Raw genomic sequence first — 27,848 nt, 5'->3', positions numbered from 1 at the left:
TGACCTCCCTCCTCCTCGTCCCCTTTTCAGCTCCCCTTCCTGCTGAGAGCCACTTTGATCAGCAGTATAATCCCCCACATTTACCATCCTTCAATTCATTCATGCGTCCTCATTTTTCCTGGATGCCAGACAAGAGCTTGGCAACCATAAGTGTGAACACAAAAGGCTGTCACAATGGCCCTTTGCCTTCGCTGGTGGAGGGTAGCCACCTCACCCAATGAGGCAAAGGGCCCACTGAGCTGTTTACGCCTAAGCCATCTGCAGACAGTTGAGCTAAAAGAGCACTGTAACATGCCCTCTGGGGCTTCAGAGGTCACAGGCACCGCCCCCCGCAGCAACCTGGATGCTGCTGTGGGGTCCACACAGAGTCTGCTTTTGGCAGCACTGAAGTGGCTGGCCAGTTCCAGCACTCATGCACTCCAGTTTCTGCCTCATTCAGCCACATGCTCCCTTCCTTCCACAAAGAGTTGAGGGCAACGGGCTGAATAAACGAGGCACCCCTGTTGTGAGTCCCTCGTAGGGGTCAGGGAAATATCCTGCTTCACTACCATTAGCATCAATAAGAACAACAACAAAATGTCATCTTAAAACCTTGTGTGTCCTTTAATAGGATTTATAAGAGTTAAAGTAAATGAGCTATATGCAGGGACGGAATTTTTTTTAATGTTATATTTCTTTAAAATGAAAGCATTGAATTTTGAAAGAAATTTTAGAAAATAGGAATGTTGTAAAGAAAAGCAGAGAAATTGAATGTAAAGAATATCATTTGGGAGAATGGACAGATTTGAATCCAAATATTTTTGTCACTTGTGGAGCTAAAACACTTAAAAGCAATTTTAAAAAATGAGGCCTCAGTTCCTTATATTTAAAACGAGAATAATATCAACTGTTAAGTGTCCCATGGTAGTGAAGATTAAATGAATTTACTCATAAAAATTACATGAGACCACATCTTGCATTTGTTGTTAAATTGTATAGTTTCTGCTGCTGTTTTGTTGCTGTTGTTATTCCATTATCTTCATTAAGTCATCCCTATGTGAGGTATAGGTGTTACCTCAGTTTCTAAACATTTTCTAGCCTGTGATTTCCAAACTCTTCTGTCAAATTCCATTATCGGGTTGCAAGAAGGTTAATTAATTAAAAGGAATGAAACACTAAAGAGGAGATAACCACAAAACAAATAACAGATCAAACCCACAATACAGTTAAGACCTCACTGAATGCTGTGGATAGGTTCTTGGAAACTACAACTTTAAGCAAAATGAGGTAAAAGGAAGCCAATTTTATCACAGGCTAATTGATACAAACAAGAGTTAAGTTTCTTCAGCATATTTATGGTCACAAAGACATCACCAAATAAATGTGAGCTATATATTTAAGAAATATTACTAAAACCAAGATGATTAGCCAATTTTTGGTGAATCAGTGAGTGATGGCTCTCATCCTGGTGGTGAGTGCATTCAAGGAATAAATGTTTGCAAAGTGAAAATCATAAAGAACGCCTCTCACCACCACACAGTTGAAAAACAAACAATCTCTAATACAACAGCTTGCTGAGTGCTTTCCAACAGCATCATTTGTTGTTGCAAATTTAGATGACAATCTATATCTGACATATTTTTATTTAGCAATAATTTGTATCCACTCATGTATTTATTTTCCAACCCTCTTGTTCCACTTCAGGGTTGGAGGTGGCCAGAGCCCATCCCAGCAGCTCAGGGCACAAAGCAGGAAACCATCATGGACGGGCAGCTGTCCCATTGGGTGGGCATGCACACCCACACAAACTCACACTCGCTCAGATTAGGAGTATGGAGATGCATGCAATAACCTGATGAGCACCACCTTAGAATGTGGGAGGAAACTGGAGCACCCAGAGAAAATCCACACAGACATACTCAAAGTCCATTCAGGCAGTGGTCCTGGCTGAGAATCAATTTTCTTTTCCCTGTCAATGTTATAACTGAATAATGTTGAATGAAACAATGTTATTCAATGACTTCCTGAAGACAGAATTCAAATTATATGGTGAGTAGTTATGAGCCAAATTTTATCAAGCAGAGTCTGCTCTTATCAGAAGAAAATATTTTGTATAGTTGTGGTATTTGTCTTAGCAATTTGTGTTCATCTTACTGTCCCTGAACCAAGAAAGGAAATACAACTTGTATTATTTTAACAATATCTCCGCAATATAAATGTTATCATAATGGAGAAGATTATTCTAAACAATATTTAAGAAAACACTGAGTTCATTTTGAAAGTATGTTTGACAAGAAAAGTAAAAATTAAACTCTTGGTTAAATTGGAAAAATAAACCCTTTTCATTTCACGCCAGTATCAGATAGGGTTTGGTGAATGATATGGAATAAAAGATTTATTACAGGGTTAGGATATACTTTTGGGAGAAATTAGGAAAATAAAGTTTCAAATGGGGGTGGTTGCTGCATTAGAAAAAATTCACCAACTGGGGACTAGGGATGACAAAGGGAGCTGGTGAAGAACCTGTGAAGTCTATTGTCTGTGCATTTGCTGATGGGGAGTCCTGAAGCTGCTGTAAGTTCAGCAAGGCAGGTAGTTACCAGGCTGCATAAAGGGGAGAAGTCAAGGACATACTGGGACTTGCAAAGACAAACAGTAATTTACAAAGAAAATCAGGAACTCACAAAGACAAATTGGAACCCATGTGGGTCTCTCACTTCAGCTAGCCCAAGACCACGTAGGTGACCGGCACAAGAAGCTGTTGACTCAACTTCCTGCGACGGCTGGACACACAAATGGCCCTGAACTCTGAAGTTTAACAAGGAGATCCAGTGGGAGGTGCAGGAGCTGAAGGACATGGGTGTGAAGCAAGAGAATAGGATCTGGAGGGAGAGAACCTAAGGCCAATTCACGCTGACTTCCTAGAACTACATCATCAGAAAAACCCCAACCTTCTCAGACCAAGTAAATAACTTTGTAAATCGACTTCAGCTCTGACAGGAAACATCCTCTTCATGTGCATAGGGCGTGCACCAAGTGCAACCAAGTAATAGTGTGTACACTTTTTGTAACTTCACTTCAGCCTCTTCATTTACATAGGGAGTACACCAAGTAACCAACGGGAAACCTATAGAAGGTCCTTAAACCCCAGCGAATTCTGTAACAGGGCCCTTGAGCCCCTTGCTCGGGCCTGCTCTCAACCTATGGAGTGTGCTTTCATCATCAATAAAGCTCTACTTTTGTTGCTTCATTCTTCCCCTGCTTTGTTTGTGCATTTTGTCCAATTCTTTGTTTAAGATGACAAGAACCCGGACACCCTCCACCGGTAAAGCTGCCTAATGTCACCGAGGTGAGCCAGCCTATCAGCTAAAACAGGTGAGAGATGCTCCTACACAGTGTGAGGGCCTCTGCTTGAGCCTGCTCATTTCTCTTGTGGGCAACCCTCACCTAGAACCATGTAAGGAAGGGAATCTGAGGAATGCAGTTTCAGTGTTTCCTCTAGACTCATCCAAAGTGGAAGAAGAGTTAAAAGTTAAAGCTATGTTATAAGCCTGATAAAGCCAAGAAGATCTTGATTAGTTGATTTCACACTATTCGCTTTTATGTGACCTGTTCCAATAGGTACAAGTCTTTTGAATTAACATTGCAGTTATTACTCCTCGATTGCAATTGTTTTGTTATTTTTAGGACAATATAAAGAAGAGTGCTGTCCTTATCAGCAATAATCTAGCAATATAAAAAGGACCTATTTGTCACTAAAGTGTAATTTACTTAATAATTTATCTAATATGTTATATACACTTAAAATAAAATTTTCCTCTATTGAATACCACAGGGCAAAGAAAAAGGCTTGCTTAAAATGGGATTTCAGAGGATACAAAATTATCTTGTTTATACATTATTAAAGGAACCAACTCTACAGTTTAGAAAATATTTATTTGAAAATAGATTAAGGCCGGGCGCGGTGGCTCAAGCCTGTAATCCCAGCACTTTGGGAGGCCGAGACGGGTGGATCACGTGGTCAGGAGATCGAGACCATCCTGGCTAACACGGTGAAACCCTGTCTCTACTAAAAAATACAAAAAAACTAGCCGGGCGAGGTGGCGGCACCTGTAGTCCCAGCTACTCGGGAGGCTGAGGCAGGAGAATGGCCTAAACCCGGGAGGCGGAGCTTGCAGTGAGCCGAGATCCGGCCACTGCACTCCAGCCTGGGTGACAGAGCGAGACTCTGCCTCAAAAAAAAAAAAAAAAAAAAAAAAAAAGAAAATAGACTAAATAATTTTCTTAAAGCAGTCATGATTAGGGACACTGAAATGAAATATAGAATCTCCAACATGAGTGATTGTTCTAGTTTTAATTAAGTTGACCCTTACAGTGCTGATATATTTCTGTCTTTAAATTGAGCAAGATATAATATATACATCTTTATAGTAATGGCCTCTTATGAATAGCACTTAAAAGTTCTCATTTGCATACTATGACTTAAATGGCTTTATCTTTAGGGACACATGCTACTTTATTTAATTCATTTTTCTTCTTTCTCAACTTTTATTCATCCTAAATCAAAAGTTGGGAATCTTAGTGGTTGGAGAAAAATGTGTTAATCTAAATTAAATAACAGAACAAATGAGGATGTCTCTTAAGATCTTTCTCTTATTTATTTATTTATTTATTTATTTATTTATTTATTTATTGGAGACAGTCTCGCTCTGTCGCCCAGGCTGGAGTGCAGTGTTGTGATCTCGGCTCACTGCAAGCTGCACCTCCCGGGTTCATGCCATTCTCCTGCCTCAGCCTCCTGAGTAACTGGGACTACAGGCGCCTGCCACCAAGCCTGGCTAATTTTTTTGTATTTTTAGTAGAGACGGGGTTTCACCATGTTAGCTAGGATGGTCTCGATCTCCTGATCGAGATCTCCTGATTCGCCCGCCTCAGCCTCCCAAAGTGCTGAGATTACAGGTGTGAGCCACCGCACCCGGTGTCTTATATTCTTTTATCTCACTCTCCATTAATAATCACACCTACGCCCATAACTTGAACAAAAACCTCAATGTGGTGATTCCACTTACACAAAGTCAGCTTCAGACACTTGCCTGTGATCATGGATTTTCCTACTCCTCTTCGTACTTGAGTTTTCTTGAGCTTTTCTGCACTATGGGGGTAATAAACACTAATGCTCAAATCAGAATGTCTTTCCTCCCACTACAGTCTGTTCCATCTATTTCTGGGAGTCCCTACAGAATTGTAACATGCGCTTTGGGACAGGCCTATTCATGGTTATTCCTTGACACCTAGGTCTCCTCTTCAAAGTGCCTCACCACCTCTGTCACCAGTGCCCTCAGTGAGAAGCTCAGCTCTCCAGACCCAGGCCCTCTGGGTCTAGCCTTGATGTACCCATGTGCATGATGACTTCAGGTGTCTGTGGCAGAGCATTGAGGAGAAGAGAGCTCTAGTCGGTCTGTGTGATCTTGTGCTCTTTATTCCCAAATAATCTCTGCTAGTTCCTAGATGCTCAGAGCCATCCATGGATACAGCTCCTTTGGTTTTGACAACTCTTTTTGTTGGCTTAAAAAAATCAATCTCTTAAATGACTCTGTTAATTGTATAATGATTTAATCTTACTATACCTCTCCTTCTACATAAAAATTAATTTCTTGCATCCAAACAATAATAACAAGCAAATCTATATGACTCAGAAGAACCTGAGCCCATAGGTTTCCCCAAGAGGTAAAATCTTCCTCCCATATGGACTTGATTTGGTATTCTACTCAATAGTATTAATATTCTTGCAATCGCTCAGCCTTAAATTCTGAGTTCTTTGACTCCTTTTCCAATCAGCTAACATATGTAGTCAGTTTTCAATGCAATGGCTTCCTCCAGCCTTCTCTTTTCTTATTTTTGATACTCTATATAAATTGTGCTTTCTCTCAATTAATAAATTAGTTTTCTAGAGTCTGTGTGTGTGGGTGAGTGCATGCATGCAATTAAAACTTGGATTTATCAGTGACACTACGACAGTGGTTAAAAGATAAAATGAGAGGAAGGAGAAGGAGAGATAAAGAAGTTATTTACAGGTCTACAGAGGAAGAAACAAAAGTAATCAGCAGTCGAGCTTAGGGTACCCAAGAAATACAAAATAGAGTTAGTCTCACTCACACATTATTTCATCTATTTATTTAATTATTTTAAATTTTTTTATTTTTTTGAGATGGAGTTTCACTGTGTCACCCAGGCTGGAGTGCAGTGGCACGATCTCGGTTCACTGCAAACTCTGCCTTCTGAGTTCAAGCAATTCTCCTGCCTCAGTCTCCTAAGTAGCTGGGATTACAGGCATGCACCAACATGCCCAGCTAATTTTTGTATTTTTAGTAGAGACAGGGTTTCGCTATGTTGGCCACGCTAGTCTCAAATTCCTGAACTCACGTGATCCACTTGCCTCAGCCTCCCAAAGTGCTGGGATTACCGCTGTGAGCCACTGTGCCCGGCCTTCTGTGGTGGTGGTGTTGTTGTTGTTGCTTTTCTAAGACAGATTCTTGTTCTGTCTCCCAGGCTGGAGTGCAGTGGCACAATCAGGGCTTGCTACAACCTCAGCCTTCTAGATTCAAGCGACCCTCCCATCTCAGCCTGCTGAGTAGCTGGGACTACAGGTGCATGCCACCATGCTTGGCGAATTTTTACTTTCTGTGGAGAAGGGGTCTCCCTGTGTTGCCCAGGCTAGTCTTGGGCTCCAAGTCTCAAGGAATCCTCTCACCTTGGCCTCCAAAATTGTTGGGATTAGAGACATGTGCCCCTGCACCCTGCCACACTAGTTTTATACACCAAGGCAGTTGAAAACAAAATGAAGCCAAATTATGTATTATTTAAAGAATAATATGGCTAGTGATGTAGCTTAGAATAAAGGCAAAATAGTTTTGTAAAATACTCAAGGTAAGGGAAAATACAGAATAGCCAGAAAGAATAGATAAGTTACTGCAATCAAGTAATTAGTCTTTTATACAGACAATTGGAAATAAGAGATTATTCTGTCCCTGTGTTTGCATGTGAATAAAATTTTAATATCAAGCTAAAGGTACAATTGTAGAGTAGTGATTTTTTAAAAAAATTTTTACTTCATTGTAAATTGACAATTTATAATTGTATATATTTATGAGGTACAAAGTAATATTATGCCTTATGAATATAATGTGGAATAAAAGCTTAATTCAAGCTATCTTATCCATCACTAGAATAGTGATTTACAAAGTAGAGGTCAGGAAGATACATAGTGGTATAGAAGGAAACATCAGAACTCTTATTAGTATTCTTTTAAATCTAAATAATAAATACTTTAATAATTACTAATATTTAAATGCATACCTTAATTTACAGATTGACACTGGCCCTCTTTCCTGCTCTGAATGTCAAGTGGTCACGTATTATATATATTAAAAGTTGTTCATATCCCAACACAGATACTCATAGTGGTATGTCACTCATTCCTTCACGTTTGGCAAGTAGGAAAGTATTGCATACTGTATGCCCAATTTAGGATAGACAGATTATATTATCTAGTCTCAATTAACTTAATTTCTGCATATAAAAATTCAATATTTTCCTCACACGAGGAGAATTATAATGAGCCTTTAATCCAGTTTGCAAACATTATAATACTCTACAATATTTCAAAACTTTTCTGATTACATAAAATATATTTGTAATTATTTTGCTAATTGCAATGGCTTCATAATTTTATTTGCTTATATCTTAAAAGCATGATGTTCATCATTATGAGAAATGGTTGCAAATCAAAATTTCAAATAGTTTAGAAAATGTCCAAAAGTTTTATGCTAACTTATTCTTGTATCTGATTAGATTCCCATTGTGTTTTATTCCTACAAGTACTGAAGAAGTGTCAGATATGCCTTTATGTCCTGATTAGGTCTTTGTTTTTGTTATAATATTCAGTCCATAAAGCATGTAGGGAAAACTGTGTCAAGCCTTATTGTGAGGCAGACTTTAGTTAACACATGATAATATAGTCCATGAAGCATCTAAATCTTATGCCTTAAGTATTTGACACTTATGACAAATTCTAGTTAAGATAAACTAGCTCTAGTGACTTTATATATCTGCTCAATTTAAATAATAATCCATAATTTTCTACTAAATTTATAAAGAATTCCTCAATCTGGCACCCCCAAATTCTGTAACTCTAGCTTTAATATAACGTTTTAACTGAGCCTCTCATTAAAGTCCTTCAGGTCCTCTGCTGTGTGCTCAAACAGATCTCTTTATCATTCCTTGGATAGCTTTCTGCTTTAAAGCTTTTGCTCAATGTATTATTTTTCCTTCTAAGGCCTTCCCTACCCTCAGAAGGGTGAGTGTTGAAATCCTATTATCTTTCTAGACTTCTCTCAGGCATGACCTATTCTGTGATACCTTCTTTGATCACATCAACAAGGAGTAACCTCTTCCTTCTTTGTATTCCCACAGCACTTAATACATCTTTATAGCAGTTACAATCATCTGCCCTGTAGCAAAGTTGTTTATGAATACTTTTCTCCCACTAAAATATATAATCCGCCCAACAATATTTCTTGTCATATACTTGTCCACTCTTCAGAATGCTTTTTGGATTAAACAGAAGTTAGTAAAATGAATGAATAAAACAAGCCTCTGCATTGCGATTTAAAATGATGGCATAGAGGCAACAGTTTTTTGTCCTTTGAAATTTACAACAAAAATATTAATAACGTTTTTATTGAACCCATGTTCCATTTAATATTTTGGACAATGTTAAAATTTTTATATGTGCTCTTCACGGTGAGTTCCTTTTAGTGTGATTTTTACCTTTGTAATTTAATTTCAAAAAAAAATTCTACAACTTTATTTCTACTCTCCTCTATTGATTTCTTGGTTTACTTAACTTTCTGTTTTACTTTCTATACTTAAAACATTTAATTCATGTTTATGAGTTTACATAACATTCAGTTTACATCAGGAGTTCAAAGTCAGCCCTTTTTTTTCAGATTTTTTTATTCATTTCTTCTAAAAAAAAAAAAAAAACAGGATACATGTGCAGGTGTATTACATAGGTATACGTGTGCCTTGGTGGTTTGCTGCACTTATTGACCTGTCCTCTAAATTCCCTCCTGTCAACTGCCACCCCTCACCAGGCCCTGGTGTGTGTTGTTCCCCTCTCTGTGCCCATGTTTTCTCAATGTTCAGCTCCCACTTATGAGTGAGAATATGCAGCGTTTGGTTTTCTATTCCTGTGTTAGTTTGCTGAGGTAGATGACTTCCAGCTTCATTCATACCCCTGCAAAGGACATAATCTCATTCCTTTTTATGGCTGCATAGTATGCTATGGTGTATGTGCACCACATTTTCTTTATCCATTCTATCATTGATGGGCATTTCGGTTGATTCCACGTCTTTACTATTGTAAATAGTGCTGCAATAAACATATGTGTGCATGTGTCTTTATAGTAGAATGATTTATATTCCTTTGGGTATATACCCCATAATGAGATTGCTGGGTCAATTGGTATTTCTGCCTCTAGATGCTTGAGGAATCACCATAATGACTTCCACAATGGTTGAACTAATTTACAGTCCCACCAACAGTGTAAAAGCGTTCCTATTTCTCCACAGCCTCGCCAACATCTATTGTTTCCTGAAGTTTTAATAATCACTATTCTGACTGGTGAGAGATGATATCTCATTGTGGTTTTGATTTAAATTTCTCTGATGATCAGTGATGTTGAACTGTTTTACATATGTTTCTTAGCTGCATAAATGCCTTCTTTGAGAGTTCATATTATATAATACTTTAAGTTCTTATTATAATACTTTAAGTTCTGGGGTACATGTGCAGAACATGCAGGTTTGTTACATAGGTATACACGTGCCATGGTGGTTTGCTGCACCCATCAACCCATCACCTACATTAGGTATTTCTCCTAATGCTATCACCCCTCTAGTCCCCCACCCCCCAACAAGCCCCAGTGTGTGATGTTCCCCTCCCTGTGTCCATGTGTTCTCATTGTTCAATTCCCACTTATGAGTGAGAATATATGGTGCTTGCTTTTCTGTTCTTGTGTTAGTTCACTGAGAATGATGGTTTCCAGCTTCATCCATTTTCCCGCAAAGGACATGAGCTCATCCTTTTTTATGGCTGCATAATATTCCATGGTGTATATGTGCCACATTTTCTTTACCCAGTCTATCATTGATGGGCATTTTGGTTGGTTCCAAGTCTTTGCTATTGTGAATAGTGCCACAATAAACATACGTGTGCATACGTCTTTATAGTAGGATGATTTATAATCCTTTGGGTATATACCCAGTAATGGGATTGCTAGGTCAAATGGTTATTTCTAGTTCTAGATCCTTGAGGAATCACCACACTGTCTCTCACAATGGTTGAACTAATTTACACTCCCACCAGCAGTGTAAAAGCGTTCCTATTTCTCCACATCCTCTCTGGCTTCTGTTGTTTCCTGACTTTTTAATGATTGCCATTCTAACTAGCATGAGATGGTATCTCATTGTGGTTTTGCTTTGCATTCCCCTAATGACCAGTGATGAATGAGCTTTTTTCATATGTCTGTTGGCTGCATAAATGTCTTCTTTTGAGAAGTGTCTGTTCATATCATTTGCCCACTTTTGAATGGAGTTGTTTCTTTTTTTCTTGTAAAATTGTTTAAGTTTTTGTAGATTCTGGTTATTAACCCTTTGTTAGATGGATAGGTTGCAAAAGTATCCTCCCATTCTGTCGGTTGCCTGTTCACTCTGATGAGAGTTTCTTTTGTTGTGCAGAAGTTCTTTGGTTTGATTAGATACCATTTGTCAATTTTGGCCTTTGTTGTCATTGCTTTTGGTGTTTTAGACATGAAGTCTTTGCCCATGCCTGTGTCCTGAATGGTACTGCCTAGGTTTTCTTCTAGGATTTTTATGGTTTTAGGACTTACATTTAAGTCTTTAATCCATCTTGAGTTAATTTTTGTATAAGGCATAAGGAAGGGGTCCAGTTTCAACTTTCTGCCTGTGACTAGCCAGTTTTCCCAACACCATTTATTAAATAGGGAATCTTGTCCCCATTGCTTGTTTTTGTCAGGTTTGTCAAAGATCAGATGGTTGTAGATGTGTGGTGTTATTTCTGAGGCCTCTGTTCTGTTCCATTGGTCTATATATCTGTTTTGGTACCAGTACCATGCTATTTTGGTTACTGTAGCCTTGCAGTATAGTTTGAAGTAAGGTAGCATGATGCCTCTAGCTTTGTTCTTTTTGTTTAGGATTGTCTTGGCTATGAGGGCTCTTTTTGTGTTCCATATGAAGTTTAAAGTAGTTTTTTTCCAATTCCATAAAGAAATTCAAGGGTAATTTGATGGGGATAGCATTGAATCTATAGATTACTTTGGACAGTATGGCCATTCTCACCATATTTATTCTTCCTATCATGTGCATTTGCTGTATCCAGGAGACCCATCTTATATGTGAAGATACACATAGGCTCAAAATAAAGGGATGGAGGAATATTTGCCAAGCAAGTGGAAGGCAAAAAAAAAAGCACACAAAAACCCTGGGAGTTGCAATCCTGGTCTCTGATAAAACAGATTTTAAATCAACAAAGTACAAAAGAGACAAAGAAGGTCATGACATAGTGGTAAAGGGATCAATGCAACAAGAAGAGCTAACTATCCTAAATATATATGCACCCAATACAGGAGCACCCAGAGTCATAAAGCAAGTTCTTAGAGAACTACAAAGACATGTATACAACAATAGTGGGAGGCTTAACACTCCACTGTCAATATTAGACAGATCAATGAGACAGAAAATTAACAAGGATATTCAGGACTTGAACTCAACTTTGGACCAAGTGGATCTAATAGACATCTACAAAATGCTCCATCCCAGAATATATATTCAACAGAATGTATATTCAATAGAATATACATTCTTCTCAGCACCTCATCACACTTATTCTAAAATTGACCACATAATTGGAAGTAAAACACTCCTCAGCAAATGCAAATGAATGGAAATCATAACAAACATTCTCTCAGACCACAATGCAATCAAGTTAGAACTCAGGATTAAGAAACTCACTCAAAACTGCTCAACTACATGGAAACTGAACAACCTACTCCTGAATGACTACTGGGTAAATAACGAAATTAAGGCAGAAATAAAGATGTTCTTTGAAACCAATGAGAACAGAGATACAACATACCAGAATCTCTGGGACACATTTAAAGCAGTGTGTAGAGGGAAATTTATAGCACTAAATTCCCACAAGAGAAAGCAGGAAAGATCTAAAATTGACACCCTAACATCACAATTAAGGAACTAGAGAAGCAAGGGCAAATAAATTCAAAAGCTAGCAGAAGACAATAAATAACTAAGATCAGAGAAGAACTGAAGGAGATAGAGACATACAAAAAAACTTTCAAAAATCAATTAATCCAGGAGCTAGTTTTGAAAAGATCAACAAAATAGATAGACCACTAGCTAGAATAATAAAGAAGAAAAGAGAGAATAATCAAATAGATGCAAGAAAAAAACGATAAAAGGGCTATCACCACTGATCCCACAGAAATACAACCTACCATCAGAGAATAACATAAACACCTCTACACAAATAAACTCGAAAATCTATAAGAAATGGATAAATTCCTGGACACATACACCCACCCAAGTCTAAACCAGGAAGATGTGGAATCCCCGAATAGACCAATAGCAAGTTCTGAAATTGAGGCAGTAATTAATAGCCTGCCAACCAGAAAAAGCCCAGGACCAGATAGATACACAGCCGAATTCTACCAGAGGTACAAAGAGGAGCTGGTACCATTCCTCCTGAAACTATTCCAAACAATAGTAGAAGAGGAAATCCTCCCTAACCCATTTTTTGAGACCAGCATTATCCTGATATCAAAATCTGGCAGAGACACAACAAAAAAGAAAATTTCAGGCCAATATCTCTGATGAACATTGATGTGAAAATCCTCAATAAAATACTGACAAACTGAATCCATCAGCACGTCAAAAAGCTTATCCACCACGATCAAGTTGGCTTCATACCTGGGATGCAAGGCTGGTTCAATATATGGAAATCAGTAAACATAATTCATCATAAAAACAAAATCAAAGAGAAAAACCACATGTATATCTCAATAGATGCAGAAAAGGCCTTCGACAAAATTCAACACCCCTTCATGCTAAAAACTCTCAATAGACTAGGTATTGATGGAATGTATCTCAAAATAATAAGAGCTATTTATGACAAACCCACAGTCAATATCATACTGAATGGGCAAAAGCTGGAAGCATTATCTTTGAAAACCGGCACAAGATAAGGATGACCTCTCTCACCACTCCTGTTCAATATAGTATTGGAAGTTCTGGCGAAGGCAATCAGGCAAGAGAAAGAAATAAAGAGTTTTCAATTAGGAAAAGAGGAAGTCAAGTTGTCTCTGTTTGTAGATGACATGACTGTATATTTAGAAAACCCCACTGTCTCAGCCCCAAATCTCTTTAAGGTGATGAGGAACTTCAGCAAAGTCTCAGGATACAAAATCAATGTGCAAAAAGCACGAACATTCCTATACACCAATAACAGACAAACAGAGAGTCAAATCATGAGTGAACTCCCATTCACAATTGCTACAAAGACAATAAAATACCTAGGAATACAGCTTACAAGGGACATGAAAGACCTCTTCAAGAGAACTACAAACCTTTGCCCACTTTTTAATGGGGTCTTTTTTTCTTGTAAATATGTTTAAGTCTCCTGTAAATTCTGGTTATTAGACCTTTGTCACATGGGTAGATTGAAAATATTTTCTCCCATTCTTTAGGTTTCCTGTTCACTCTGATGGTAGTTTCTTTTGCTGTGCAACAGCTCTTTAGTTTAATTAGATCCTAATTGTCAATTTTGGCTTTTGTTGGAATTGCTTCTGAAGTTTTTGTCATGAAGTCTTTGCCCATGCCTATGTCCTGAATGGTATTGCCTAGGTTTTTTTCTAGGGTTTTTATGGTTTTAGGATTTACATTTAAGTCTTTAGTTCATCTTGAGTTAGTTTTTCCATAATATGTGTAAGGAAAGAGTCCAGTTTCAATTTTCTGCATATGGCTAGCCAGTTTCCCCAGAACCATTTACTGAATAAGAGATCATTTACCCACTGCTTGTTTTTGAACAGTTTGTCAAAGATCAGATAGTTGTAGATGTGAGGTATTATTTCTGAGATCGCTGTTCTTCTCCACTGGTCTATATGTCTGTTTTGGTACCAGTGCCATGCTGTTTGGGTTACTGTAGCCTTGTAGTATAGTTTGAAGTCAGGTAGCGTGATGCCTCCAGCTTTGTTCTTTTTGCTTAGGATTGTCTTGGCTATGCAGGGTCTTCTTTGATTCCATATGAAATTTAAAACAGTTTTTTTTCTAATTCTGTGAAGAATGTCAATGGTAGTTTGATGGGAACAGCATTGAATCTATAAATTACATTGGGCAGTATGGACATTTTCATGATATTGATTATTCCTGTCCATAAGGATGGAATGTCTTTCTATTTGTTTGTGTCCTCTCTTATTTCCTTGAGCAGTGGTTTGTAGTTCTCCTTGAAGAGATCCTTCACATCTTTGTTAGCTGTATTTCTAGGTATTTTATTCTCTTTGTAGGGATTGTGAATGGGAGTTCATTCATGATTTGGCTCTCTGCTTGCCTGTTGTTGGTGTAAAGTAATGCTTGTGAATTTTGCGCAGAATTTTGATTTTTGTATCCTGATACTCTGCTGAAGTTGCTTATCAGTTCAAGAATTTTGGGGCTGAGATGATGGGTTTTTCTAAATAGAAAATTATGTTATCATCAAACGGAGACAACTTGACTTCCTCTCTTCCTATTTGAATACCTTTACATCTTTCTCTTGCCTGATTACTCTGGCCAGAATTTCCAATACTATGTTGAATAGGAGTGATGAGAGAGGGCTTCTTTGTCTTGTACTGGTTTTCAAAGGGAATGCTTCCAGCTTTTGCCCATTCAATATTATATTGGCTGTGGGTTTGTCATAAAGCTCTTACTATTTTGAGAAATGTTCCATCAATAACTAGTTTATTGCGAGTTTTTAACATGAAGGTATGTTGAATTTTATTGAAGGCCTTTTCTTCATCTATTGAGATGATCATGTGGTTTTTGCCATTGGTTCTATTTATATGATGGATTACATTTATTGATTTGCTCCACTTTTACCTTTAGTTATAAAAACTTTCCAATGCTATTGTCAGAAACCAAGTGCTATTTATTTAATAAGAAGAGATAAGATAAAAGACAGCAAGACAGTCTTGTGTATCTTCAAGATATTACTCTGTGTGTGTACGTTTGTGTGTGTGTGAATTTGTGTTTGGGAAGTTTATTTTTCCATAAACAATACAATTCTGCATTTCTAAATATTAAGAGAAAACAAACAGCAGTTCGATGATGTTTCCACAAACTATTAAATTTTAAAACATTTTCTCTAATTTTGAACATGTACCTTTTGAAAACAAATGACTCTTTTGATAAGAGAAACTAGTGCATAGGAAAAAGATGAAAAGTTTTGAAGTATGAGTTCTTTCTGGAAAAAATGGAGCAAGACACGAATGCAGTAAACACTGGCTTAATGAATAACATCCACACTGATGAGTCCTCTCTTAGCCAACTGCCTCATGTCTCTCTAGTGTCTACTGTGATTTATGATGACTAACATCAAAATAAATCTTGGGGACAGATGAAGCAGAGGAGTGGTCCAGAGAGTTATGAAGAACATGGAAGACAGTGAGCTGGAGATGGGTCTACATAGGTCACTGTAATTGGAAAAAACTCTTATTTGTAGCCAAGGGAATCTACTCTTTTGATCTAAAGGGATTAAATAAGACATAAAGAAGGAGTGGGCTGGAAAGTTTTCTAAGTTGGAAAACTTAGAAGTAGGCTGGAAAGTTTAGAAGTTTTCTAAGTTGGAAAACTTAGGAGTGGGCTGGAAAGTTTAGAAGTTTTCTAAGCGAAACTTCAGGGAATGATTATCAAACTCCACCACAAAATACAGATGCCAAAAAAACTGATTTTTCTACCACACTTAGGAAAGTAGATAAATAAGCCATAACTGCACAGTGAACCAATTCAAAGATCCTTAGGGTATCACCAAGGAACTTAGATAACAAAAGTTAAGTTTGCAACAATATTTGTATTTGTCCATTTGTATACTGTTAGGATAAGGCAGACTGCATTGACACTAAATATGTCGTTGTACCACATAATGGAAGTTGATTATGTTTTCTTGATTATGCCACAGACATAGGAAGTTATGTTTTCAACAAAATCAAGGATTATGTGTATATTAGTTCTTGTGTAGATCTAAACATGTTGGTCCATAAAAAGATCATTCAATATATAGAAGCATTTTTCTTTACTATGTAAAAGATCAAGATAGCCCCAGATTTACTGGAGCTCTGGATCTTCAACGTGTATGCTCTTGGTCACTTATGAGTTGTTTCCATCTCATTCCATCTGAAGAAAGAGAGAAATGAAGATGCACATACTAGACAGATTTAGAAACAGATCTGAGAGGGGCACAATGCAGTTTTGTTCACAAAATATTGATTAGAATTCACTGATGTAGCTGCACCTAACTGCAAAGGAGATGGAAAAACGTGGTTCAGGTGTGTGTGTAGGAAGAAATGGAAACAGGTTTTGATGGATAGCTAGAATCTCAACCAAAATATAAAAGAAGTATTGTGTGGTTGGCTGTTTCAAAGACAGTTCATAATAGAAGACATAAAAGCTTCAGAGTATACCTTAGGAAAGCTGGGGAATGCACGCATAATTAGTTGATAATAAAAGAATATAAATAAATACACAAATGAGCCCAAGAAGGATTAGGGCTTGAGAGGGTAAATGTATACATTGTGATTTAAATTAAATACCCAAGATACCTTTGCTAGATAATGTTATACAATAAAATACAGAAAATCTTTTTAAGTGCTCTGTTTAAGCTAAATAACAATTTTCAGATCCATCTGGTTGGGTTATTTCTTAAGTTAGGGGACATAAGAAAAGGTATCTAGATGAATAGCTGGTGAAAAGGCAGGCAGGAGCCAGTGAAAGAAAATATGGAGACTCCTGGAAGAGTATGAAGTTTGTTGCTCCTTAAAGGTCAGTTCATTTTACTTATATTAAAAGGTGCCTATGAAGTACTCATAGTCTTACTGATTAATCTATTCTTTGTACTCCCAGAACACTTCACATGATCTTCTGTAATATAATACATGCTTGGTTACCACGGCTTAAGTTTGGTCACAATTTCACTTTAGTTTGTATATCAGATAAGAATAATAACATCTGCATATTCAAAATTACTGAGTACGTCATGTCACTGATACAAATTTTATTCACTTCAAAGACATTGTAAACTAACCGAGGTATGATATGGAATTCTGCACCCATACAAAGTTCTTAATACATATTTACTAAGAAAATAAATTAATACACTATGGAAAATGATTTTTAAAATAGTTCATATTTTAGAACTCCTAAATAAAAATAATACCTAATAACTTGTATATTCCATCATAATGCGACTTGTTCTTCTGACAATGTGACTTGCACCTCCCATAATGTTGCAATTCAGCAAATCTTTATGAGGACTAGAAAAAAATGAGAAAATCAGGTATAAAGGGCTTCCCAGCTAAAGAATATCTAATTGATCAATCTGGCACCTAGCTTTGTTCAAAACTCAGATGCAATAGAAACTCTAGGTCTACCATTCATACATATTCTCAAACAGTTCAAAACAATACAGACAAAAATATGTTCAATTCTATTTTAAAATGACACGTACATTTATGTGAAGAGTGTTTAAAAGAATCCTCCTTCTTCCTGCTGTTTGTCGAGGTAAAATGTCAGCAATCAGCAATCAAAATGTGCTTGATGTATTTTGTATCTCAGAATACATTACTCAGAGATGTACAATTTATGGGTAAGGAAATACAAATATCACCTTAATAGGTTATATTTACTGTATATTATTTTATTTAGACAAGATAACAAAATATACAAAATGCTCAATTTCATATGAAGTTGAAATATTGAACATTGCTGATGTATAATATTTCATACTTGACAAAGTTGCATGCTTTTTACTGCTGGATATATTTAATATACTCTTTAAACAGAGAATTCACCAAAGAAGTCATAATATTAAATTTTGTTTTTCTTATCATTATGTGAGGGTTTTTTTGGTGTACATTTTGTTTTGTAATGACCCAATCTCTGAATATGAAATCAATTCATTATAGGATTTAAAGATGTTTGGTGAACAAAGATTTTAAAAGGTAAAAAAAGAGGAAACGTTTTATTACTTCAAAGTCACCTTTTTAGCAAGACTACAATAATGTCCCTTTCTCAACAGTCATTTGAAATTCTGTCATTCACCAAACTAGCCCCCTGCCCAGTATGCTAGAAAAACTGAGACATACAAACAGACATAATAAACAACCACCTAAAAGAAGAGCCAGATGTAGGTTGCCATATGAGCTGATTATAGGTACATAGATCAAAATTATACAAAATATATAGAGTGTAAAATCTTGTTCCTACCTCTGTCCCATCTGCCATGATCTCTCTCCTTTCTCTCCTCTTAGAGAAATTTCTTGTTTATTATTATCTAGAAATAAAAGTATACAAGAGTTTGTAGTCTTATTTTTCATTTCACATATAAAGGTTTTCTGTATACATATATTAATAGATACAGATGTAGATGTGAATTTTGATAATCCCACAGTCCAGCATCTTGCTTTTCACTTAAAACGATTCATACCAGCACTTAGGGACCCTCTGAAGTATTTATTTTAAGTAATTATACAGTATTATATTTTGTGGGCATTCCACAGTTTTTTAAATCAGTCTCCTATAGTGGAAAGCTAGAATTACTTGCGATTTTTTTGTTACTGCAAAAGAAAAGGGTTAAATGAGCAATTGTGGACATTTTATAAGTGGGGACATTTTATAAGTGTGCCAATATAGATATAGGTATAGACACTCAGAAACATAAAAGCATTGGGTCAAAGGGAGATTATTTTTCTTTGGAATTTTGATCATTGTTAAAGTCTCACCAACAAAGTGTGCTGTTGTCACACTTTTAATGTTTTATCAATTTTGGAAGGTGAAAAATATTTTGATTTAGCATTAATTTGCATTTATCTTATTATGACTGATGTTCATATGTATTTATGAGCCATTTATATTTCTTTCTTTACCGTGGCATGTACTAAAAAGCTTATCTTTATCTTGCAAATATAAGATGATGTCTTCACATTCTAAATTCACAAATACATGTAAATCTATTTAAGAACTTCCTATTTTGCAAAATTAGAAGGTTGTGCATTCATTTACCAGTACATCATTGTTTTAATTTACATGGTTTTTAGAATATGCTTTAATATTAATTGCATTTTCCTAGATATTCTTCTGTATTTTGGAATAATAACTTTGTGTAATTCCAGAATAAAAGATCTCTCAAAGTATTATGGAGACCACGTTAAATTATAATTTAAGAATTAACTTTATTATTTTGAATCTACCTGTTCAAAACAAAGGATGGCTTTCCATTTGTTTAAGTCTTATTCTGTGTCCTTTAGGGGTGCTGCAGTATTTTTTTCTGTAGCAGTTTGATATAAGTTCCTTAAATTTATCCCTACAAATTTCTTGTTGGTGTTATTTTAAGTGATTTTAAATCCCATTACATCTTCTCACTGATTGTTATTTGTATATATGAAAGGTAGCATTTTCTGCACACTGATTTTTCTGTCAGTGCACTTACTGAATCCTCTTGTTTTATAGAAGTTGTTGAGTTGATCCTCTGAGCCAGGCAGGGTAGGTACACCCAGCTACTGGGAAAGCTGAGGCAGGAGGATCATTTGAGCTAAGGAGTTTGAGACCACATGGTAACATAGCAAGAACTCCTCTAAAAAACAAACCAAAAAAAAATCCAATATTATCATCTATAAATAGAAGATTTTTTTGTCTTCACTATTCATATTTTGATATTGATTATTCCTTTCTCTTGTATAATTACATTGTAATATAATTGGCTAGTATATTTTAAAACACGTTAGAGGGCACACTAGTTTTGTTCCTGAGTTTAATAGAACTTTAGAAGGACTATTTCTAGTCTTTTTCCCACTAAGTATGATGTCAGGTTTTGGGGCAAACACATGCATACACATTGAGATATAGATAGGCGAGTTTTGTGATATATATATAAATATATCTTATTCTTATTTTATTGAAGGCATTTTTATTCAAGAATTATTGTTACATTTTAACAAGTGCTTTTGTAGCATCTGTGAAGATTAACGTAATTTTCTCCTTATACTATGAACTATACTAAGCACTTTTCTAATATGAGAATACCGAGGGTGGGGCCAAGATGGCCAACTAGAAGCAGCATGATCAGAGGCTCCGGGGAAAAGAGCCATAACAGTGTACGAATCCTGCACTGGCAAACAGGGTATCCGGGTTCTGTCAGCAGAACTGACTAGGCAGCTGGCATCACCCACGGATTGGAAGGAAGGGCAGCGTGGTGTGGCGGACCACCTCAGAGCCACAGAGGGCAGGGAAGCCTCCACCCCTCAGCCAAGGGAGGCAGTGAGTGAGGATGCTACCCAGCCTGGGATAATGTGCTTTTTCCACACAACTGTGCAACCCGCAGATTGAAAGATCCCACTCAGGAACCCACGACACGGGGTCCCGAGGGTCCCAACCACAGAGCGATGCAGATTCTCAACAGCCACTAAGCTAGAATCTGCTTGAGCCTGCCCCGACCAGCACCACAGCTGCAGCTACCTGCTGTCTAAGCCGTTTGATCTCCTTGAGGGAGGGACCACAGCCAACACTGGGACTGACAGCCTCCTAACACACTAAGCTCCCAGCGTGGCGGAATGGCAGCAGCCATCTCTACAGCTCCAGGCCATGCTTCTCCCCTGCTGGAGTAGGAAGCTGGACGGCCTGATGGCAAGAAGTATCCCCCACAGCCCAGCACACCAGCTGAGGCAGACTGTGGACAGGGGGCCTCTTCAGGCCTGACCTTAACCCATCTGTCCTCACTGGGTGGGGCCTTCCTGAAGGAACTTCAACAACTCCAGCCAGGGGCTTAGAGATAGAACTCTCATCTCCCTGGGCCTGAGACCCTGGAGGAAGACGGGTTGCAGTCTCAGCAGACCAGCAGACTAGGTCTTTCCTCCTGCTAGTTCTGAGGAATCCAGGCAGCCCAGACGAGGGGGTTCCCCCAGTGAAGCACAACCCCTCCACCAAGGGACAGTCAAAGTACTTTATTAGATGGGTCCTGCTCCCTGTGCCACCCAACTGGGTGAGACCCTCCAACAGGGATTTGCAGACACTCTATAAGGGAGCATTTCTACTGGCATCAGGTCGGTGCCCCTTGAGGTCAGAGAACCCAGAGGAAGAAGCAAGTACTCATCTTTGCTGTTCTCCAGACTCCTGGAGGGGCCTCTCCAGGTGCTGGAGTGACCCAGATGAACAGGGCCCGAAGTGAACACCCAGCAAACCGCAGTAGCTCAACAAAAGAGGGTCCTGAACATTGCAAGAAAAATAAACAAACAGAAAGCAACAACAACAGCAGCAACACAAAAAGTTCCCCAAAAAAACCCATCCAAGGGTCAGCAGTCTCTCTCAAAGATTGATGCTAGAGAAACTCATGAAGATGAGAAAGAATCAACAACAACAAAAAAATGCTGAAAACCCAGAAGGCCAGAGTGCCTCTACTCCTCCAAATGATTGCAATGCCTCTCCAGCAAGGGTGCAGCACTGGACAGAGGATGAGACAGACGAATTGATAGAAGTAGGCTTCAGAAGGTTGGTAATAACAAACTCTGCTGAGCTAAAGGAGCATGTTCTAACCCAATGCAAAGAAACTAAGGATCTTGATAAAAGGTTACAGGTGCTGCTAACTAGAATAACCAATCTATTCTTGGCTGTGAAGGTAAGCTATACTTGAGGCTCCCTTACAGTTACAGTGACCATTTGATTCTGTTTTAGCCAGCGGACTATAAGATGATTTGAGATGTTCCAGTTTTGTGCCCAGTATGTAAAATTTCTTATGCCCCTTTTCTGCACTCTTTCCTTTTCTGTCTGATAGATACAGACTATAATGAGGTCCTAGAGGATGGAAAAGACACAGATGAAAGCAGCATGAGTCTCTGAATGCTCATGTAGTGAAGAGCCCCTGACAATCTCAACGCCCTCCCGGGGATCTCACAGCAGCAAAATATTAACTTCTATGTGATGAAACCACTGAAATTGTGGTGTCTATTTGTTAGTCCAACAAGCCTGGTCCACAGGGTCTGTGCTTTTAAGAATTAAGCATGTTCAAATGGTGCCAAACAGTGCAACATTGGATAAATAGAGGAAAAGGAAACAATGACACTGTATCCTCCTGAAACAATAAGGATAGTTTAACGGAGCCCATGGGTTAATGTATGACCCAGAGACAGGAGCAGGGTGTTCAGGTTTTCTGTTGCTGTATAATAAATTATTGTGAAACTTAGCAACTTAACAACAATAACCTTTAGTTCTACCTTTACTACTGCTTAACATTTGGAGGGTCACGAATTGAGGTGGAAACCAGCTGAGTGAGCTGAGTGAGTCCTCTGCTCCATGTGTCATTGACTGAGATTGTAATGGTATGTGGAGGATTACTTCATTTATATGTCTTGTGCCTTAGTGAAAAATGGCTCTAAGACTGGGCTCTGTTGAGACTATGGACTGGGAGGACAAGATCTTGGCGTACTCTAACTTCTTAAACTGTGGCTTGGGCCTCCCACAGAGTGTTTTAATAGATGTGCTTGGAATCTGCAATGTTTTATGTGATCTGGCCTCAGAGGTTCCAGCTCAATGTCAAAGTCAGGAAAATTAGATCCCACCTTTCATTGGAAAATGTGGCAAATAATTTGCAGTCACCTTTAATCTAAAGCTGAACAACTCTTTTTGACAATCTGGAAAAATATTAACGGATACAGTGTAGGTTTGCTTTTAGAATCTCTTGGGGAAAAGTTGAGGAATTTCTATGGATTATTGACTCTATAACATAGGACTGTGAGAAAGCATTCCTGGGGGCTTTTGAAGAGGGTATAGGTTACTAGGCATGTGGGTTCCAGTTCTCTCGGAAGCAGGCACCAAGATAGAATTGGATGTGTGAACGATTTATTTAGGGAAGATTCTATGAAGGACAAAGGGCAGAAAGATCAGGAGTTAGCAGGGAGAGCTTTAGAACAAATGCAGGTCTGCCAATCAGTAAAGAAGATTTTTTTTAAAAAGGAAAGAAGACTGAGTAGATAGAATATATAAGTCTGCACATCAGACTTATACTGAAGTGCAGCTCTGAGAAAATCTCAATCAGGATGAAGGGGAGTCCCAGGGCATAGTGTGCATTTGAGGAGTCCTTCAGAAATGAGTTCCATTTCCTCCACCATGTTCAGTCAACACGTGGGAATAACTCAGGAAGAAGAGTATAGCCTGTTTGTGAATGCTATGAGGAATTCAAAGTTGTAACAGCTGGAGTCACTAATCCAACTGCATTCCTTACAGTGGGTCTCTCCTGAAGGAAGATGCGAGCAGTACACTTCCATGTCTGCACATTAGACTTGAGAGTATTAGGTATAAAAAATGGTCGTGGAGAATGAGAGAGTTGACTCAAGAGGCATAGTAATGGTATTATATACCATAATTGATACACCTGAGCTTAGTGTCCATAAATTTTGAGTGTATAGATGCCCTATGAGTATTTCTGGCTCAGCTGACGAGGTTGGACATTTAACTCTTATTTCCTTTCTTCCTCCATCCTTTAGTGCTCTTCGTCTTTTATAAATTATTATGCAATTGATTCAATTGAATTAATAAGGAAGAAAGATTACAATAATTTAAAGCATATATTCAGATGATTTAAAAAATACTTCCCCCTTTTTTTTGACTAATAGGATTATCTACTGGAAACATTTATGCACATGTCCCTTGGAACAAATGGTCAACTCTTCCAAGTGGGAATACATTTGTGAGTAAAATTTTCAGGTCATACGGAATGCATATGCTTAAGTTTAGAGTATTAAGGAAAACGTTTTCCAAAATATTTTAGTAATTCCCAATCCCCTCTGCAGAAACTAAGAGCTCCTATTGCTCTACTTTTTTGCTAATGTTTGATATTGTCATTTGCTTGTTGTTTGTCGGTTTCATTCATTTGTGTATTTTTTGTTATTTTTCTCTATTCTGTGGGATATACAGTATAATTTAATTATGCTTTAATGTGCATTTTTATGATTACTAAAAAGAAAAATAATCTTGTTTTCATTGGAGATTTGGATATCCTTTGTTACAAACAAAAAACAATGTACTGTAACAACTATTTACATAGCCTTTACATCGCAATAAGTATTATAAGTAACCCAAGGGTGATATAAAGTATATGGGAGCATGTTCATAGGTTATTTGCAAATACTACACCACTTTATTTAAGGGACTCGAGCATCTGTGGATTTTGGCATCTATATGGGGTCCTGGAATCAATCTTACTTAGAAACCAAGGAATAGCCATATTGTAAATACCTCCTACTGACCTGTGGCTTGCATTTTCACATCTTAAATATCTTTTGACAAATTTCTATCAGTGTTGAAACTGATATATATATAGATATAGATATATTCATATTAGAATTCTATATAGTAATAAAAATGAAAAATCTGCAGCTAATTGCAAAACATGCATGGATCTCAAAAACATATTATTTATAAAGAAAATAATCTAACAAAAATAAAACATCCTTTATGATCCTCTTTCTTACATGTTACAAAACAGGCAAAGATAACCTATGCTTTTAGAAGTCAGGATTGTGATTGGGCTATGGAAGAGGCTTCTGGGGTTCTGGCAATTTTGTTTTATTTGATTCAAGTTGTATTGACATAATTGTCTGCTTTTTCAATAACTGAGTTGTACAAGTTCTGTTCTGTGTGCCTTTTAGGCATGAAATGTATATTATATCTCACCTTTAAGAAAATATTAAAAATGTAAATTGTTAATTTTACCAAGAAAATGCAAAAAATACTGAGAAAAGAAAAAGCATTCTTAATGCACTGTGTATTTCAAGGCAGTCTTAATGAAAATGAATAAAACAAAACACAATAAACTCAGAGAATTATTGCCATCAACTTACATAGTGTTATCATCTATGATGTTACCACAGAATTGTTTTGTACCCAGTAGGATGCTTTCAGTTCTATGCTAAAAAGTCAAACTCGAATTTGTCTGAATAAGGAAAATTAATGTCTTGGTAAGAAGTTCAGGTCTAGAGAACTTCCAGAGCATGTTGAATCCATTGCTATAGACTGAATATTTATGCCCTTCTCTCACCAGATTAATAAGTTGAAACCGTAATCCCCAGTGGGCGATGAAGCCTTTGAGGGGTAATTAGGTCCTGGGAGTGAATCCCTCATGATAGGATTGCTGGTATTGTTAGAAAAGACAGGAGCATGCTCGCTCTCTCTCTCTCTCTCTCTCTCTCGAAAAGACAGGAGCTCTCTCTCTCTCTCTCTTTCTCTCTCTCTCTCTCTCTCTTTCGCTCTGCTATGTGAGGATATAAGGAGAAGAAAGTTGCCTGAAAACCAGGAGTACTCTCACCTGAGGCTTGATCTGCTGATGCCTCAGTCTTGGACTTCCCATCCTCCATAATCCTGAGAAATAAATGATTTCTGATGAAACTACATAGTCTATGGTAATTTAGTATTACAGCTGGAAATAAGATACTATGATTCAGTAAAGGCTTCAGGGACCCAGATTGCAAAATCCTTCTGTTTTTCTATCTTGTATAGGATTGCCTGAGACTGGTCCATCTGTGTCAAATATAATAATATCTAAACCATACAATATTCCGAGTTTTAAAAGGAGCTCCTTCACTCTTAATCAATAAGAGTAAGGGCAATTTGCCAGAAGCCCCTCATAAGTTTCCCTTTGTCTCATTTGGCAAAATTGTATCACATGATATAGGTTAAACCAACAATTGGTAAGGGGAATAGAAACATCATGATTGACTTAGATCAATCAAGACCCAACTCTGAGCTTGAGATGTGCATTGCTATTGTGAATTATTAACCACAGAGGAGAGAAAAGGTTCCATTTAAAAACAGAGAGAGGTTAAAAAAAAAGAGAAACAATTGGGTGGATACAAAGAAGGGAGGAAAGAAAGAAGGAAGGAAGGAAAGAAGGAAAGAAGAAAGGAGGGAAGGAAGGAAGGAAGGGAGGGAAGATAATTAGTTTGTCATAAGAAGATACCATACTGGGTGGTTTAAACGGCAGAAATTTATTTTCTCACAGTGTTGGAGGCCAGAAATCCCAGATTACAGTGCCCTTGGGGTTGGTTTCTGGTGAGGTTTCTTTTTTCTCTGGTATCTCTTCCTTTTCTTATAAAAACACCAATCCTATCAGATTAGGGGCTCACACTTATGACCTCATTTATCATTAACTGCCTTCCTAAAGACCCTACCTACAAATATAGTCACTTTGGAAGTTACGGCTTCAATGTAGGAATTTGGGGGGACACAATTCACTTCGTAACAGGAAGACAGAAGGATGAAAGGAAGGAAATAAGAAGTAAGATTGTAGCGATAATGCAGCATATATGCCTTGCCAATCTCATTTTCCAAGAAGAGGAGCTGTATATCTTTACAAAGGCAAAAATAGAGTAAATACATCATTGATCATTCTTACATAAAGCTAAGAGGTGGCAATATAGGTGATTACCATACAGACACTATATAGATCATTACATGATGTACTATGAAGTTAAAGGACTCTTACAGTGTCCTTCAGATCATGTTGCTTAGTTTTCTACTGCCTTGTATATTTTATTGTGTATGTACATATATACATATTGTGTGTATATAGATATATACATATTGTGTATATAGATATACACATATTGTGTGCATATATGCATATTGTGTGTATATATACATATTGTGTGTATATATAATTGTACATATATACATATATTGTGTGTGTGTGTATATACATATGTTGTATATATATATTTTAGTTTTCTTCTGCCTTGTAACACTCTGTACAGGTTTATAGCCTAGGAGAAATAGGCTGTGTACCATATAGCCTAGGTGGCTATATCATGATCATGATCATGCATCAATTAACAATCGAGATACTTACGTTCTGACAAATATATCCATAGGCAATTACATCTTTGTGTGAACATCAGAGTGTACTTACGCAAACCTAGATGTTATAGCCCACTCAGGCTATATGGTCCACAGCCTGTTGTTCCTAGGCTATAAAGCTGTACAGCATGTTAATGTACTCGATACTGAAGGCAATTATAACACAAAGTTAAGTATCTGCGTATCTAAACATATAAAAAGTAGAGTAAAAATATGGTAGAGATTAAAAAATGGTGCATCTGTAAGGGCACTTACCATGAATAGAGTTTCCAGGACTGAAAGTTGCTCTGTGTGAGTTGGTGGGTGAGTGGTGAGTAAATGAGAAGGCCTGGGAGCACAGTAGCTTTGTTTACACCAGCACCACCATAAACATGTGAGTAATGCATTGTGCTATGACAGTAGGATGGCTGTGATGGCATCAGGTGATGGGAATTCTGTAGCTGCATTGTAATCTTATTGGCCCACTGTTATACAGGCAGAGTCCACTGTTGGCTGAAGCATCATTATCTGTGCATGACTGGAATGTGCTTTACTCTCCCTTTGAAATATGAATTTCTTTTCTAGTAATTTATATTTTATTTATAAAATCAAATTCAGTTTGTGTATATTAAACCACTATCATTTAAAAT

The 27,848-nt window shown here is 37.4% G+C and overlaps 1 long non-coding RNA gene across 1 annotated transcript; it reads right to left on the bottom strand.

Moving 5' to 3' along the window:
* Nucleotides 1–21,527: 21,527 nt before the first annotated feature.
* Nucleotides 21,528–27,512, bottom strand: LOC126942930 (uncharacterized). Its single transcript, XR_007721658.1, has 3 exons — nucleotides 27,475–27,512; nucleotides 25,673–25,725; nucleotides 21,528–21,579 (listed from the first exon to the last, which is right to left on the bottom strand). It is a non-coding gene; the product is annotated as an uncharacterized LOC126942930 (long non-coding RNA).
* Nucleotides 27,513–27,848: the final 336 nt, after the last annotated feature.

This window comes from Macaca thibetana, chromosome 1 (genome assembly GCF_024542745.1).
Source record: "Macaca thibetana thibetana isolate TM-01 chromosome 1, ASM2454274v1, whole genome shotgun sequence".
In the NCBI taxonomy this organism is placed as follows: Eukaryota; Metazoa; Chordata; class Mammalia; order Primates; family Cercopithecidae; genus Macaca; species Macaca thibetana.
This window is presented reverse-complemented; position numbering and strand designations above follow the sequence as displayed.